The sequence below is a fragment of the Trachypithecus francoisi genome, unplaced genomic scaffold (assembly GCF_009764315.1).
Source record: "Trachypithecus francoisi isolate TF-2019V2 unplaced genomic scaffold, Tfra_2.0 Lachesis_group20, whole genome shotgun sequence".
Classification (NCBI taxonomy): Eukaryota; Metazoa; Chordata; class Mammalia; order Primates; family Cercopithecidae; genus Trachypithecus; species Trachypithecus francoisi.
Genome location: NW_022681466.1, coordinates 50,971,117 through 50,988,929, shown reverse-complemented (window position 1 = coordinate 50,988,929; position 17,813 = coordinate 50,971,117). Strand labels below are relative to the sequence as shown.

The 17,813-nt window shown below is 43.0% G+C and overlaps 1 protein-coding gene across 1 annotated transcript in view; it reads left to right on the top strand.

Moving 5' to 3' along the window:
• Positions 1 to 17,813, top strand: part of SPECC1 (sperm antigen with calponin homology and coiled-coil domains 1) — a 171,009-nt gene that overhangs the window by 114,136 nt on the left and 39,060 nt on the right.

Genomic DNA, 17,813 nt, shown 5'->3' with positions numbered 1-17,813 from the left:
CCAGTTTCTGGAATTATTTAAGTAAAAGAATTAAACATTCTTTTATTCTTTTAAACATTATGAGATTACAGAAAAACACTGTGGCTATTTTCTTTGCATGACTCTTAGCAGGTATGTCAGTGAAGTAGTGGTGTGGGTTTTGTGATCAGTGGGAATGCATGAAACAGTGCTGTAGTGGGGATGAGCTGAAGCCAAGCCCCGTCCCTGCTGTCTCAGAAGCAGACACGAGCTCCCCCAGCAGTGATGCCTCCACCCAAGAAGACCGTTTTTGCTGAATTACCCTCCCAAAGAAGAGTGCACTGCCTAATTCACATAAAGGTCCTATGGAGCTGGGCCTCCAAAACTTCTCCAAACATTTTCTTCCTGTTGCTTTGAGAATTGTTTGCATTTAGTTTAAGAGTTTTTGTTTTCTAGGACAGTATCTGTTTTCTGTGAAAGTCAGAAAAGGAAGTAATACCTGATGTAAGTTTAAGCTTTTTTCTTGTGAAATACATAAAGATAAAATGCACAAAATATAAATCATAGTTTCTTGAACTGTGAGGAAGTGAAAAGTCATGCAGTCACCACTCCCATCCAGAAGAGGAGCATCACCAGCTTCCACAGACCCTTCCTATGACGTTCCCATCATAACCCTCAGTACTCCCTCAGATAACCATTGTCCTCAATTCTCCTTCCAGATTTTTACAAAAGTATGCATCCCTAAATACTATGTTAGTATTGCTTGCATTTGAATTTTATTACAAATGGAATAAAAAAAGCTATGTAATATTTGCATCTGGCTTTTTTTACACAGTATTGAGTCAGTGAGATTTATCCTCATTGTTGCATATAGCTGTAATTTGTTCATTTTCTTCACCATTTAGTAACCCATTGTAGGATTATACCATTATTTATCCATTCTATTATTGACGGACAGTTGAATCATTTCCAGTTTGGAGCTATTATGAATAGTGCTGTTATGTTCTTGTGCGTATTTCCTGAAACACATACGTGCTCATTCCTGCTGGATACATATTTAAGAATGGAATTCCTGGGCCATAGGGTATGCATACAATGTAGTGGATAGTGCCAAACAGATGACTGAAGTAATTGTACAATTTATATCCCTCCAGCAATTTATGAGAGGTTTATTTCTCTGCATTCTCATCAACACTTATTATTGTCAGTCTTTTTACTCAGGGTCATGTGGGTGATGTGTAGTACTATCTCACTGTGGTTTTGATTTGCATTTTCCTGTTGGCTGGGGCAGCTGAGCACCTTTTCTTATGCAAATAGATACCCTCTTTAAAATTGGCAATTCCTATTGCATTCTTACAATATTTTGTTAAAACTTCTGAAGATTCCAGCACCATAATACTCCCTTCCCAGGCTGAAGCTTTTTGGGGAGGTGGGGACGGAAAATGAAAGAAGCTAGCAAGAAACACTCAGCCTCAGCCAAGATCCAGCCCAGATATTAAATTAGCAGGGCTGGGAGTCTCTGTCATGTCAGCAGTCAAATGTCTTAAAACCAGAATCTACTCAGAGTATACGTATCTTGTATCTTTGCCATTACCTTCTTTTCACTTTATGTTAAAAAAGAAAAAGAATCCCAGCACTTTGAGAGGCTGAGGCGGGAGATTGTTTGCTCCCAGGAGTTTGAGGCTGCAGTGAGCTGAGATAGCGCCACTACACACAAGTGTGGGTCCAAAAAAAAAGAAAAATCTGTCACACTACTGTCCAATAATAGAGGCTCCCAAAGTATAAACTCGCCTCAGACACTTACTTATTCTTCCTGCTACCCTGTCCACTCTGCCTCCGCCCTGTTTCAAGGCTAGACCATGCCATGAAGGAAGCCCCTTGGTTACAGCCTCCCCCAGCCCATCAACCACCCTGAGGACACGGGAAAGAATAAGAAACCAGAGGGAGGTGGTTGCCTGCAGGAGGTTTAGCGTAAAGAAAATAGGAATGGTAATGGGAAATTGCAGAAAACATTTAAAAGGAGCCGTCATTCAAGAATGACACTACTGATGCTGCCTGTGCTGTCCCCCACCTGACAGAAATAGACCGAGGCAGCTGCCAGAGTGGATATGAAAAGACAATTCACATTTTCAGAAGGAGTGGCCTTCTATGATGTAACCTTGTTATAAGGCAGGGAAGAGACAGACAATAAGATGTTTCCATTCAGGATCACAAGAACAGTATTTCCTGCTGGAGTGATTTTTTTTTTGTTTTTGTGAAGATCTTGGATTAGTTTTCAAAACATTTTATGTTTGATGAAACCCAAACTCATTTTGCCTGAAGAGTACTTTTCATTCATCATTAATCTCTGTAAAATTAGAAATATGAACATGTGTCTGCTTTATTTACCCTTCACAAAATATGTCTAGACCTGTTTGTCTGAGACGCCTCATAGTCTTATTCTCTCAGAATTAGGAAGCCAAAAATAACTGGTGAAAACTTTTTGAAAACCAGGAACCATGTGTTCTTGACTTAAAATAACTTTCTTTTTATTTCATCAAAGTATAGTGTGAAAGGTTATGTTATATCCCTCTATATAATACACATATATATATTATTTCAACTTTCGTGTAGATTCAGGGGGTGAGTGAGCAGGTTTGTTACAAGGGTACATTGCGCGATGCTGAGGCTTGAGTTATGGGTCCTGTCACCCAGGTAGTAAGCATAGTACTCTGTAGATTGGTTTTCAACCCACGCCTTCTTCCCTTCCTCCCCTGTCTAGTAGTCCCTAGTATCTATTGTTGCCATCCATGTGGCTTTTTTTGTTTTTGAGATAGATTTTTTTTTTTTTTTTTGAGACAGAGTCTCACTGTCACCCAGGCTGGAGTGCGGTGGTACAATCTCAGCTTACTGCAACCTCCACCTCCCATGTTCTAGCAATTCTCCTGCCTTAGCCACCCAAGTAGTTGGGACTACAGGCGCACCCCACCACGCCTGCCTAATTTTTGCATGTTTAGTAGAGACAGAGTTTTGCCATGTTGGCCAGGCTGGTCTCAAACTCCTGACCTCAGGTGATCTACCCACCTCGGCCTCCCAAAGTACTGGGACTACAGGTGTGAGCCACTGCCCCTGACCCTTTATATCCATATGTACTCAATGTTTAGCTCCCACTTATAAGTGAGATGTGGTATTTGGTTTTCTGTTCCTGCGTTAGTTTGCTTAGAATAATGGCCTCCAGCTGCATCCATGTTTATTCGTTTTATGGACATGATTTATGGCTGCGTAGTATTCCATGGTGTATATTTACCATATTTTCTTTAACCCACTATTGATGGGTACTTAGGTTGATTTTTTGTTTTTTCTACTGTGAAAAGTGCTGCAATGAACATATGAGTGGTAGAACAATTTATTTTTCTTTGGGTATATACCTAGTCATGGGATTGCTGGGTCACATGTTAGTTCTATTTTTAGTACTTTGAGAAATCTCCAAATTGCTTTCCACAGGGGCTGAACTAATTTTATTCCCACCAGCAGTGTATAAGCATTTCTTTTTTTCTGTGGCCTCACTAGCATCTGCTATTTTTTGACTTTTTAATAATAGCTACCTGACTAGTGTTAGATGGTATCTCATTGTGGTTTTGATTTGTATTTCTTTGAAGATTAGGGATGATGAGCATTTTTGCATGTTTATTGAATGTTTATATGTCTTTTGAGAGGTGACTGTTCATCTCCTTTGCCTATTTTTTAATGGGGATATTGGGTTTTTGCTTGTGGATTTAAGTTCTTATAGATTCTGGATATTAGATGCATAGTTTGTGAATATTTCTTCCCATTCTATAGGTTATTTGTTTACTCTGTTGATAGTTTCTTTTGCTGTGAAGGAGCTCTTTAGTTTAGTTAGATCCCGCTTGTCAATTTTTTATTTTTTTGCACTTGCTTTTGGGGACTTGGCCAAAAATTCTTTGCCAAGGCCAATGTTGAAAAATCTGTTTTCTAGGTTTTCTTCTAAGATTTTTATAGTTTGAAGTCTTATATTTAAATCTGTAATCCATTTTAAGTTAACTTTTATGTGTAGTGACAGGTAGAGGTCTAGTTTCTATCTTCTGCATATGGTCATCCAGTCATCCCAGCAGCATTTGCTGAATAGGGAATTCTTTTCCCATTGCTTGTTTTTGTCAAAGATCAGATGATCATAGGTTTGCAGCTTTATTTCTGGGTACTCTAAGTTGTTCCATTGGTCTGTGTGTCTGTTTTTATACTAGTACCATGCTGTTTTGGTTACTGTAGCCTTAGAATATAACATGAACTCAGGTAATAGGAGTCTCCAGCTTTGATCTTCTTACTTAGGATTGTTTTGGCTATTCAGACTCTTTTTTGGTTCCATATGAATTTTAGAATAGTTTTTTCTAATTCTGTGAAAAATGATATTGGTAGTTTGATAGGAATACCATTGAATCTGTAAAGTGCTTTGGGCAGTATGGCCATTTGAATGATATGATTTTTCCAATCCATGAGCATGGAATGTTTCTCTGTTTATTTGTGTCATCGCTGGTTTCTTTCAGCCTCCTTCCATATGTTGTTCAGCTCCAGGTAATATTGTAGGTGCTGGGGATTCCACAGTGAATGAAACAGGCAAAAGTCCCTGCTCTCATGGAACTTACATCCTCATGGGTTCTGGCAGTTAACTGAAATAAAAGGTAACATATATACCACATTTGAAGGGGGTATTGCTGTGGAGAGAAATAAAGCAGGGAAGGAGGATTTGGAAGACCTAGTTTTCTATTATGATGGAGAAATTTCCATTTGTAATGTGATTTCCAGTAAGAATTCTGAAGGGACAGAAAGCCGGGAGGGTAGGTGTGACAGGAAGAATTCTAAAACTAACCCCCATGACTCTGCCTGTGCAGGAGGCTGAAGACAGAGACTTACTTGAGCCCAGAAGTAAGTTCAAGGCCTCAGTGAGCTATGATCGCACCACTGCGCTCCAGCCTGGGCAACAGAGACCCTGTCTCTGGAAAACAAAGTGTGCCATGATGATGAATGTCACTTACCATGCATTTTTATGCTTATGCTAAATAGTTGTGAAATAGTGCCAAATTTTTGTAAAGTAAGTTCTAGAAGTGAATTTGCTTTTGCAAAAGGGTGTGTTACACTTTCTATTTTAATATGTATTCTCAATTGCCTTCCTGTAAGGTTATTTAGTTTATTTAGTTTATACTTCTCTATACACTGTACCAGATTATACATTCCCAATACTGGATACACCTATTCTTTTGATCTTTTTCAGCCTAAGAGGAGAAAATGGCATTTCTTTAAATTTTTCATTGCAGATGAAGGTGAAGCACTTTTTATCAACTTGTTAGTCATTTATATCTTTCTTCTGCGAATTACTAGTACAGTTGCTTTGCTTGCTTTTCTATTTGTGTGTGCGTCTTTTTTCCTCAAAATTTGTGATAGCTCTTTTTGGTTTTCTTTTGGTTTTTATTTTTATCAAAGCTCTGCGTGCCCATAATCAGGTATGCAGAGATCCTGATGAGCAAAGCAGTCAGTCTGGCCTGAGAGCTCTGCATCCTGCTCCCCAGAGTCAAGCATTTTCAAGTCGCCTTGTTGATTTTTTTTTTTTTTTTTTTTTTTTTGGCATTTACCTCTACGTTGCTAAATAACACGTTTATCAACTGCTATTGCTAGTTTTTCATTTTAGATTTTGTATTTTGATCTCCAACTGTGAAAGATGAGAATTTATTTCTTTTTCACCACCCCGCCCCCCCATGCTTCCTGTCTTTGCATTCTCTCATTGTGATTGTGCGTATCTGGAGTTCACATTAAGATGCTGTGAGTGTCATTCATAGATTAGCCATGTAGTAGTGTACACTGCTGTGGCTTTTTCTTTTACACAACCTGTTACTTGCCCCCTGAAAATCATCTTGTTTTTGTCTTTTTACTTAGTTTTCTATGTAAATGACACTCATTCAACCCCAACTCTTTGTGAGATATCCCCACACTTCACAGGGGTCAGGGATCGCAGCAGTGTCATCCTGGGGAGATCTCTCCAGAGCCTCTCACCCCTTCCATCATGGCCGCCCTCTGTGCCTCGTGCACAGATTCCCTGTTCTTTGCCTCTCTCTTTTTTGGTCTTCTGTATCCTACATCCTATTCTTTTTTTTCCCTTCAGTATCTCCCTGAGAATGGGTTCATAGAAGGTAAAATTCTATGACCTCGCATCTTTGTTTTACCCTGATGCTTGATGGTTTCCTTGGGTATAAAATTTTAGGTCAGAAACTATTTTCCTTCATAATTTTGTGGGCATTGCTCCATTGTCTTCCATTTGCCAGTGATGCAGCAGGAACAAAATGATTACAGTCCTTTGTGATTTTTTTCTTCTCCAAAAGCTCATCGGAGGTTCTGGTTGTCCCCAGGATTCTAACATTTCAGGGTAATATGCCTTGCTCTATAGCTTAAGTTTTGTCTTTTCTATCATGCTAGGCACTCACTGCACCCTTTCAATATGGTAATTCATAACTTTATTTTCTGGAATTATTTCACTGATAATTTCTTCTACTCTGTTTTTCTGGAAGTCCCTCTTGCCTGGCCCTCTAATTATCATATTCTTTTTTCTCCTATTTTCTGTCTCTTTGCATTACAGTTTTGCTTTCTGGGAGGCTTCCCTAACTTTAATCTTCCAAATTCTATTAAATGCTTAATTTCTGCAATTTTTTTTGCTTTTACATCATTTCAGTTATTTTTTAATTGTGAAATATACATAACATAAAATTTACCATCTTAACTATTTTTAAATGTACAGTTAAGTATCGTTGAGTATATTCACATTATTGTGTAACGAATCTCTAGAACGTTTTCATTTTGCAAAACTTAAATTCTATACCCATTAAACACTAACCTGACATTTCCCTCTTCAGCCATTCTACTTTGTATCACTATAAATTTGACCACTTTAGGTACCCTGTATAAATAGAATCATACAGTATTTGTCCTTTTGTGTCTGGCGTATTTCACTTAGCATGATGTCCTCCTCAAGGTTCATCCATGTTATAGCATGTGTCAAAATTTCCTTCCTTTTTAAGACTGAACAAAATTCCATTGATTATATTTGCTATCATATTTTTAATTTCTATGATTTCTTTTTTGTTCCCTGAAATTTTTTATACCATCCTGTTCTTGTTTCATAGATATAATGTTACATACGAATTTCACTAAGGATTATAGATTGATTTTCTCACCAAATCTCTCTACGCAGATTGTTTCCTGTAGTCCCTTTGTTCTATTGGTATCTTTAGGTCTCTGTCTTTATGCTTGAGGTTTGACTGCTCATGTTTAGGTGGAGGCTCTGCAAAGCTGACCCCTGCCTGGGCCTGTGTATGAGGCCTGCGACTATGGTCTTCGTAGTAGAGAGCTGTTCCTATGGCATGTCCATGACGAACTCCTGATGTCAGTGTCTTTAGGTCCTTCCTCTTGGGCACATCCATTCCCCAGAGAAGGGCCTTCCAGTCTCCTGCTGGAGGCCATCAACCTGGCAATCAGGATTGAGGGACCTAATCAGAAAAGAGGCCTGGAGGTCAGGGACAGTGGCTCACCCCTGTAGTCTCAGCACTTTGGGAGGCTGAGGTGGGTGGATTGCTTGAGGCCAGGAGTTCAAGACCAGGCTGGCCAACATGGTGAAACCTCATCTCTCCTGAAAACATTAGTGGCACATGGTGGTGTATGCCTGTAGTCCCAACTGCTTGGGAGGTTGAGGCATGAGAATCTCTTGAACCTGAGAGGTGGAGGTTGCAGTAAGCCAAGATCGCGCCACTGCACTCCAGTCTGTGTGACACAGCGAGACTCTGTCAAAAAAAAAAAAAAAAAAAAAAGAGAAGAGGCCTGGGGGTGGAGAGTGACTACCTCAGCCCTCACCATGTAAATTCACTTAATTCCCTTGTTTTCACTGAATCGCTCATGCCTCAACTGCTCACTATCCTCTGGGTGTGCACAGAAGAGACAGCATTTGGAGCTCTGGCTGCTCTGTAAACAGATCTCCAACCCAGTCTTCCTGTTTTTAACCACCTTCATCCCCCAACCTGAAGCACCTCTTGCCACCAATTTCCTGTGTCTTTGAGGGATTTTGCACCATAAATCAGGTTGGGTCTTTGCCCTTCCCCACTGCTGGCTTGGTATTTCGTTTGCTTAGGTCTGTTATGTTAGTTATCTCTTGTGCATTGGACTTTTCAGCTGCCAACATTTTGTCTTTTTGTTTTCTTTCATGTTCCCGTTGTCCTTGTCAGTTAATGCCTTTTGGGGGGTGGGGAATTCCTTTCTGTGGTTTTCTGGGGCTTCATGAGGGAATGAGATTATGAGTGCCTGTGTTTCATTGCCATCTGCCTGGAGGCCTCAGAGAGCTTTATACCTTTCTCCTTAAGGATATTTACAGAGGTTCCAGGTACCCTTTACATATAGACCATATTATATACAAATACACACACCCTTTTGTTCCTTCTGGAGTGCATTTGTGTTTATTAGGTCGAGTTTTATTTTTCCGCAGATGGCTGGCTGTTTATTTTAGCATCAATTATTTAATCATCTCTCTCAAACTACCTGATAGACCCAGGTATGAATGGGAACTGAGTGGTGTCTGGAGTTGCTGTTCCCTTCTGTGGCTCTGTGGTCTGGCCTCTGCCACAGGTTACTGCCGAGCAGAGAAATGAGAACATGACCTGAATGTGACACAGCGCTTTGGGCTCCAGGCAGGGTCCTGTGAGTGTCAGCCAGCACTGTGGCATGCGTTGTTGTGATGATTTTAATAACCTGGCATTTTTCATTATTTGAATGCTTGTTGGTTTTCTAGGTAAACTATTGCAAATAACGATAGTTTTGTTTCTTTTTTCTGTTTTTTTTGTTGTTGTTGTTGTTGTTGAGAGGTAGTCTCACTCTGTCGCCCAGGCTGGAGTGCAGTGGCGCGATCTTGGCTCACTGCAGGCTCCACCTCCTAGGTTCAAGTGATTCTCCAGCCTCAGCCTCCCAGGTAGCTGGGATTACAGGGGGGTGCCACCACACCCAGCTAATTTTTTGCCTTTTTAGTAGAGACGGGGTTTCACCATGTAAGCCAGGATGGTCTTGATCTCCTGACCTTGTGACCCACCTGCCTTGGCCTCCCAAAGTGATAGGATTACACGCATGAGCTACTGTGCCCGGCCTGGTTTCTTCTTTCTAATATTTATACCTCATGTACTTTTTTTGGTTTATTGCATTCATGAAAGTCCAGGTCACTGTTGAATACTGCTATTGATGGTGGATATTCTTGTTTTATTTTCTGTTAGTAATATCTCACCCAAATAAGATTTAACAATATTATTAAATAATTTAAAAATCACCTAAATAAGATTTTTGTATTGTTTTGTGGTAAATACTCTTATCAACTAAAGGAAGCTTGCATCTGTTTTGAACTTACTGAGGGATGTTTTAAATCCGGAAATAGATACGAATTATATCAAATTCCTTTTTAGCATTTAATGAGCTATCCATATGGTTTCTTCTCTTTTGACCCATTTATGTAATTAATAACATAAATACGTTTACTAGTAGGGAAACATTTGTACATATCTGGGGGCAAAATTCCAACTTGGTCACGGTATGTTATTCTTGGAGGAAACTCTACTCGATTATGGTTATTCTTTAATGTGAAACATATGATTTTTTATACTCTTATTATTGATGAAGAGACATTTGGCTTGTTGTTGCTTGCTTTGGTATAAATGAAGTTTTGTGTCAATAAGGCTTGTTTTTGTTTTCATTATGATATTAGTGAGCTCTAAAACCCTGTATCATCTGTATATAGTAAAAAGTGCAATAGGTATTTATTTTACCACCTTCTATAGTAGGATTAGTGACATAATTAATTCTTAGCCAAAGAGAATGTTTTATACTCTAGGTACAAAACTCTGTCCAATCTGACAAATGAAAAAAACCTGAAAACCCCAAAATGTTGTTGGGTAGAAGTTGGGAAACCTTTCATTTAAGCTTCAGACAATTTTTGTGAAAAGTTTAAAAGTGGAGACTTACATTTTCCCTGGAACTGATGCTCTTTTGTTTGGTGAAAGTCCTCTGAAAGGACCTGTTAGTTGCATAGAGGTAAGGCTAGGCCCCCACTTGTTCCCAGGGCTCAAGACCTGAGCAGCCCAACGCCCATCAGTGGTCCCAGTTACCTCAATGGGAGCTCAAGTGTCCCCTGTCCCCAATGTGGCCATTTGATCTGCTGGATTCTGAGTCAAGTGCGTTGAAATCTCTTACTCTGACTGTGGTTTGTGTCAAAAGCTTTGATTGTTGAGAGATTATGTTCCAGATATTTTGAACCATACATAAAGGTTCCTTGCTCTATCTTCTTGGTGGTTTTTACCTTTTATTTCAGTTAATCCTTTTGATCTAGAAGCTTACATTTTATATACCAATATTGCTATTTCCATTTATGTTTTCTGTGCATTTTATGTTTTGCATTTATGTTATTTGCATGATATATCTTTATACTTTCTTTCTTTTCTTCTTCTTTTTTCGCCAGAGATGGAGTCTTGCTGTGTTGCCCAGGCTGGAGTGTAGTGGCACAATCATAGTTCACTGCAGCTTCCACCTCCTGGGCTCAAGTGATCCTCTTTTCTTAGCCTCCTAAGTAGCTGGGTCTACAGGTACATGACACCACACCTGGCTAATTCTCTTAAAAAATTTTTCAGAGACAGGGTCTTGTTATGTTACCCAGGCTGGTTTTGAACTCCTGGGCTCAAGAGATCCTCCCATATTAGTCTCCCCAGTTAGCTGGGATAACAGGTGTGGAGCCACTTTGCCCAGCTCTGTTATTTTCAGCCTTTCTTAGTTGCTTGTTTCAGGGTTATGTCTTATAAATAGTTTGGCTTTACATGTAATCTGAAAATTCCTCTAACAGGGCAGCTTAGCCTGTTCACATTTTCTTGTGGCTGTATGTGTTTTACCTCCTTCCTCTGTCTCACTTTAAATTTAGTAGACTTCTCTTGCTGGCTTCCTTCTTACTAATTCCCAGGCACCTAGCAGTGTGGTAAGGTGTGTGAGTTGAAGAGGTGGGAAAACCCAGGCCTGAGACTCTGAGAGGTCATCACAGTGGAATAATCATAAAGTTTAAAGCTAGAGTCTGTTTTTATTAAACTGAAGCAGAATCATAGTGATTGGCTTTAATGCGACCCCCAGAGCAAATGCCAGAGAAAAGGCAAGTAGGCAAGGCAAAAAAAAACCTTTATTTACAAACCAAATGTGAGGGAGGGGCGAGGTTCACCGGCCTCCGGCTGTGGAGGCCGACGAAGTCGCTCCGGCGTTCTCCGGTGAGGTTCCTAGGTCCGCACAGGAGCAGGGGCCAAGGAAGCTCGCTCCGGCGTTCTCAGACGAGGTTCCTGGGTCCCGCGCAGGAGGAGGGGCCAAGGAAGTTCGCTCCGCGTGCCCGCAGCGGCTTTTATGTCCTGGGCCTGGGAGTGGGAGGGCAGTGGGCGGGACATAGGCGGGTCAGGGCGGGTCGATAGGCGTGGCTAGGCGGGTTCCGGTTTCTCTCCGTCGGAGGTCGGGTTGCGCCTGCGCAGTCGACCGGTGTCTTTCCAGGGCGCGGGAAAGTTGACAGTGAAGAACCCGGAACTGCGCCATCTTGCCTCCGTTTGTCCAAACAGTCCAACCTTTTATTGATAATAGTGATAAGGGGCGGCGTGGTCTGTCTGGCTACTTCCTGCTGTTAAGGGACGTCGTTAAGGTTGGGGTCTATGGTTGGTATTTGGACGTACGGATGAAGAAGCATCTGGTTGAAGGTGACGCGCGTGATCTCTTGAACTTTGGCTTGGAGAAATTTGATTAAAACAGGAGCGAGACATAAGACAAAACAGAGGGTTAGTATGGGAATTAGGAACGGGAGCATCTGCTGTATTACTGGCAGCAGCCATACTGGTGGTCCGGGGGTGAAGGGGGTATTGTAGGTTTTTAGTTCTGCTTTAATCCTGTTTAGGGTTTGGATGTTAGTGTCCACTAGGCCTGACTCGTTTACGTAATAGCAGCATTCTTCTCCTAAGAAGAGACATGTTCCTCCTTTTTCGGCAGTAAGTAAATCTAATGCTCGCCTATTTTGTGCTGCTACCTGGGCCACTGAGGTAATTTGACGCTGCAGAGAGGCCAGGCTTTCAGCTGAAGCCTCTATGGCCTCTCGGATTTGAGCTGCTAGAGATAGGGTAGACTGTACCGAGTGGGCAAGTGCCCCAGTTCCAAGCCCTGATGCCACTAAGGAGGCGGCCAGGGAGACTCCGATGACTAGGGGAAGGAAGACAGCCCGTTTTTGGAGATCATTAGGAGGAGGGTTAAATTGTACGACGAGTTCAGCTACTTCTGCTTTACTATATAAGGTTAAACTAGGTACTAGGGACACTGGGACACAAAGGGATTGACCAATGGATGTGAGATTAAGGACCTTGAAGAGAGTTTTGTTGCACCAGAAATAACCTCCGATGGGAGCCGTGTGGGTCTTAGCGGGTGGCTGGGTATAGTTACACCAGGAGGTGTTTGGGGTAGAGTAGCAGAAAGGAAGGATTGGACTTTCTGGGCTTTGGTATAGTGGGACTTGGAGTAAGAATGGTTTTTGGGAGGTGCCTATGGAGTTAGTTGTAGCCCTGAAAGCAGTAGGTAAGGGGACTGCCACTAAGGGGGCTCTTTCAAGGGCCGCACAGAGGAAACAGTGGGAGAGATTTGTTAGGTTGGCTGCCCGTGTTAGGTTTAACCCTTGATGGACTAGTTTTAACCATGAGAAGGGGTCCTTATGGAGGAGTGTAATTGATCTTGTAAGGCCTGTTCTTGTGCTTGTATGGCTAAGGTTAAATTCTGTAGGGCTTGTATGTTTTGAGGAAGGGATTTTTGCTGGACAAGTGTTTTTATCAGGAGAGTAGCCATGGGATATGAACTAAGGATTGTGTAGCCTGTGTAGAGTCCACCTTTGACTCCGTCTGCCCATCGGGGTCCCATGGGTCTTTGATATTTAATTGGTATTGAAGGGGGGTTCGTTGATTCACAATGGTGAAGAGAGCAGTGGGTTTCGTCTGTCTCAAGGTTGCATAATGGATCTTACAATAAATATAAGGGCATCCTAGGTTCTTTTGTTTCCAGTAAGTCTTATAATTGTAATGTGTCTGATCGTGCAGGAAGCAGAGAGCCTTAGCTCCGGCCGCACTGCAACACGATAGGGTGAAATTATAGTAAGATGGGGTTGGCAGCCTGAAGGGGGCAGTCAGCAGTGCCTTGTAGCTGTGAGTGCTGTTTATTTTTGTGTGACCAAGTTTCAACTATAGAGAATCTCCATATGAAAGTTGGGTTAGTAATAGAGATTGAAATGCAAGAAAAAGATAGTAATAAGTATCAAATAGTACTTCATCTTCAGTGTAATCACAGGGTACACCCTGTCACTGAAGATGTTCTATAAAGGTAAGCGGAGAACCACTGTGATGGGCTATTATCTGGAGGCAAGTAGGGATCGGGGTAAGATATTGGAATTCTGTTATGTTTATATAGAGTATGGCGAGAAATCGGGATAAGCGCAAGGGGTCAGGGAAGGTGGTGGTTGAGAGAGTTTGGTGAATTTGAGACGGGTAGGGTAAGTCTAGTAGATGTCCACTGATTGTCTTCTGCGGGGGCCTTTTTTAATTGTGATATATGGACCCAGTGCGTGTGTCCTAGAAGTTTGGCTGCTGTGTATGTGGATAGGAGGACAGTATAGGGGCCTTTCCACCTAGGCTGAAGATCTTTGGCTTGGATATCTTTTAAGTATACTGGTCTCCTGGGCTGAGAGAGAGATGTGGGCTATAGGTGTCTGTTGGAGAGGGGTATGCTAGTTCTGCATGTTGTCTCAGGAGTTGTCTCAAGAGGGTGAGGTATGGGAGATAAGTTGCCAGCGGGGAAGAAAGGGTGGGTAACTGCTGGAGGGTGAGCGGCCGGCCGTAAACTAATTCAAACGGACTGAGGCCTGTTGGACTCGTGGGGCTGCTCGCAGCCGGATTAGGGCCAGGGGAAGGAGAGTTACCCACGATTGTCGAGTCTCGAGGGAGAGTTTGGTGAGCTGCTGCTTAATGAGCCCGTTGGCCTTCTCTACTTTACCAGAAGACTGAGGTCTATAAGGGATGTGGAGTTTCCAGGTGATGTGTAGGAGGGCTGCACCTGTTGGACTACCTTGGAGATGAATGCTGGGCCGTTGTCAGACTGAAGAGTGAGCAGGAGGCCAAACCTAGGAATAATGTGTTCAGTGAGTATGGAGGCAACTATATTGGCGGTTTCTCCTGTAGTAGGATAGGCTTCTATCCATCCTGAAAAAGTATCAACGAGGGTAAGAGATATTTGAATTTTTTATGCCGTGGCATGTGGGTAAAGTCAATTTGCCAATCTTCGCCTGGTTGGTGCCCTCTGAGTTGATGGCTCGGATGGGGGTTGTGCAATGCGCCTTGAGGGTTTGACTTGAGACATGTGGAACACTGTCGGTTGATTATAATTAGGTGTTTCATGAGTGTGGGGCAGTGAATGAGGGGGCTTAGGAGGTTATATAAAGCTTTGGGTCCTATGTGTAGGGAATTATGTATGTCTTTAGAATGGTGTGGAGTTGAGTTTCAGGAATAACTAATTATTTATTGAGGTAAATCCAATTGTCTGTGGCTAGTTTGGCTGTTGGATCTTGTAATAGTTTGGTCTTTTCCTCTTGGGTATAAGTAGGGGTATATTGAGGAGAGAGAAAACAAATAGAGGGAAGCGTGGGAGTGGAGAATCCGGCTACCGACTTGGCAGTGGTGTCGGCAAAGTTATTGCTAGCCGCCACCGAGTTAGATGGAGTCTGATGACCTTTACAGTGTATGATGGCTGCTCTGGAAGGTGCTGATAAAGTCTAGCAGTTTGAGTATCTGTTTTTTGTTGACTATAGGGGTACCACTGGTGGTTAGGAACCCTCTCTCCTTCCAGATGACAGAGTGGGTGTGTGCAATCAAGAAGGCATACTTGGAGTCTGTGTATATGTTTACCGTTTTTCCTCTGGATAAGAGGAGAGCCCTGGTTAGTGCGATAAGTTCTGCCTGCTGTGATGTTGTTCCTTGTGGTAAAGGCTTAGCTTCTAGGACAGCAGAAGATGTAACTACCGCGTATCCTGCCTGTCTGTTTCCTAGAGAATTATAAAAGAACTGCCATCTACAAATAGGGTTAACTGTGAGCCTTCCAATGGCTGGTCATGTAAATGTAAGTGACTAGGTGGTTGGGCCTCTAAAAGTTCTGGACAGGAGTGTTCAGTACTAGGTTGCTTGAGAGGGTCAGGAAGTAGGGTTGCTGGATTCAGAGAGGAACAGACTCCTAGGGCAATGGTGGAGTCCTCTATGAATAGGAGGTGAAAGAGTTGGAGTCTGGACGGGGTAGATGGCTAATACTTCTGTGGGCAATAAGATCTTGAGGCGGTGAGTAGAGAAGACTGTTAGGTTACCACCCCTAATAAGTTTCTTTGCTTCTTGGGTTAGACAGGCTGCTGCTGCCAGGGCCCGAAGACAGGGCTGCCACCCTTGTACGGTGGGGTCTAATTGTTTAGATAGATATGCCACGGGCGGTAGGTGGCGCCTATAGATTGGGCTAAAAGACCCACTGCAACTTTTTGTCTTTCATCTGTGAAAAGCTGGAAGGGGTGTTGGAAGTCTGGGAGTGAGAGAGTAGGATGTGAGAGAAGGCAGTTTTTCAGGTGAGTGAAATGTTTATAGATTAACTTTGGGTTAGACAAAGGTCCTTGGGGAGTCTCCTTGACAGCTGCATATAGAGGCTTAGCCAAGATTCCGAAATTAGGAATCCAGTGTCTGAAAAATCCTACTAGGCCCAGGAGGATTGAATTTCCTTAGCGTCTTGAGGAGGAGAAAGATTTTGTATTAGAGTTATGCGGTCTGTAGTAAGTGAGCGCGTCGTAGGAGTGATCTCAATACCTAAATATATGACACATTGTTGTGCGAGTTGAGCTTTGTGTTTGGATATTTGGTAACCTTTGGATCCTAGATGATTAAGGAGGATCGCAGTGTCTAAAAGAGAGTCCTGTCCCGTGGGACTACAGAGTAAAAGGTCATCTACATATTGGAGAATTTTACTATTGGTAAGAGGACAGGAGGCTAAGTCTTTTGCTAGGGCCTGCCCAAAGAAATGGGGGCTATCTCAGAACCCTTGGGGAAGCACTGTCCATGTCAGTTGGGTGGAGATATGGGTGTCTGGGTCTTCCCATGTAAAAGCAAAAAGAAACTGACAATCTGGGTGCAGGGGAATAGTGAAAAATGCATCTTTTAGATCCAGTACAGTAAAGTGTGTTGTATTAGGTGGAATGAGAGAAAGAAGGGTATAGGGGTTGGGAACTACCGGATGGGTGGGACAAACAGCTTCGTTGATAAGACGAAGATCCTGCACTAACCAAAAAGTTCCATCTGCCTTCTTTACAGGTAGGATTGGGGTGTTACAGGGAGAATGAATGGGGATGAGGATGTGTTGGCTGAGTAACCTAGTAATGATTGGTTTTAGTCCTCGTAAGTGCTGTGGAGAGAGAGAGAACTGTGGGCGGGCTGGAAACTGAGATGGTTTCTTAAGTTTTATAAGTATTGGTGGATGATGTTCCGCCACGACAGGAGTGGAGGTGTCCCACACTTGGGGGTCGATAGGAATGGGGAAATCGGGGAAAGGGTTGGTAGGATTGTTGGAGTCATTTGAGTTAGTCAATACTAGAAGCAGATGGCGGGTAGGATGGGGGGCGCTAGTAGGGATGGAGATACGTAGGCTTTCAGTTGACTTAAAACATCTCGGCCCAGTAGGGGAGTGGGGCATGAGGGGATAATGAGGAACGAGTGTGCAAAATAGTTGTTGGCCAGGCAGCAATTAAGGGGTGGGGTTTTTCGAGGGCTGGACGGGGAGCCATTGACTCCTACAACAGAAATATTGGAGGGAAGGCTAGGCCCTTCGAAAGACGGCAAAACAGAGTAGGTAGCCCCGCTGTCGATTAAAAAATTAATTGTCTTACCCGCTACCGGAGAGTTACCGCGGCTCGGCGAGGGTGATGGGGGTCCCCGAGTCCCGGCACCTTCAGTCGTCATCCAGATGTAAGAGCTGGAAGGAGCTCCCAGGGTCCTGAGAAGGGACATCACGTTGAGGCGCCATGCCTGTTCTCAGGGTGGGGCAGTCAGACTTCCAGTGCCCTTCTTCATGACATGATGGACAAGGAGTTGTTGGCAGACAAGGGTTAGGACACTTTTTAGCCCAGTGTCCAGCTACTCCGCACTTGTAGCACGGCCGCACTGGCTCAGACAGTTGGGGACTCTGGGGACATCTATTAGCCCAATGCCCTGGGTTACCGCATTTATAGCAAGCTCCTTTCATTGTCTTTGAGCCTCCGGGGATTTTGCTCTCCAGTTTTGGGTTACGGCTAGGCTGCAAAGCAGCAACTAAGGCTTGAGTCTGGAGCTGTACCTTCTGCTTAGGCGGGCCTGTCGTTGGGCCTCAGCCGTTTCCTCCCTTGAATTATAGACCTTGAAGGCCGACTTGACTAGGTCTTGAATAGGAGTTTGAGGTCCATCCTCTGCCTTTTGGAGTTTTTTCCGAATATCCGAGGCCGATTGTGAAATAAAATATGATGCTAGAATAGTGGCCCCGGCTGGGGAAGCTGGGTCTAACCGAGTGTATTGAATTAAAGCCTCAGTTAGCCTGTTTAAAAATGTGGCTGGTTCTCATCTGGACCTTGAATAATTTCTTTTAGTTTATTGAAATTTACTACCTTATTTGAGGCTGCCTGCATACCAGCCAGAAGACATTGAGTCATCATATCTCGTCTTCGGCGGCCTGGCTGGCCTACTTGATAG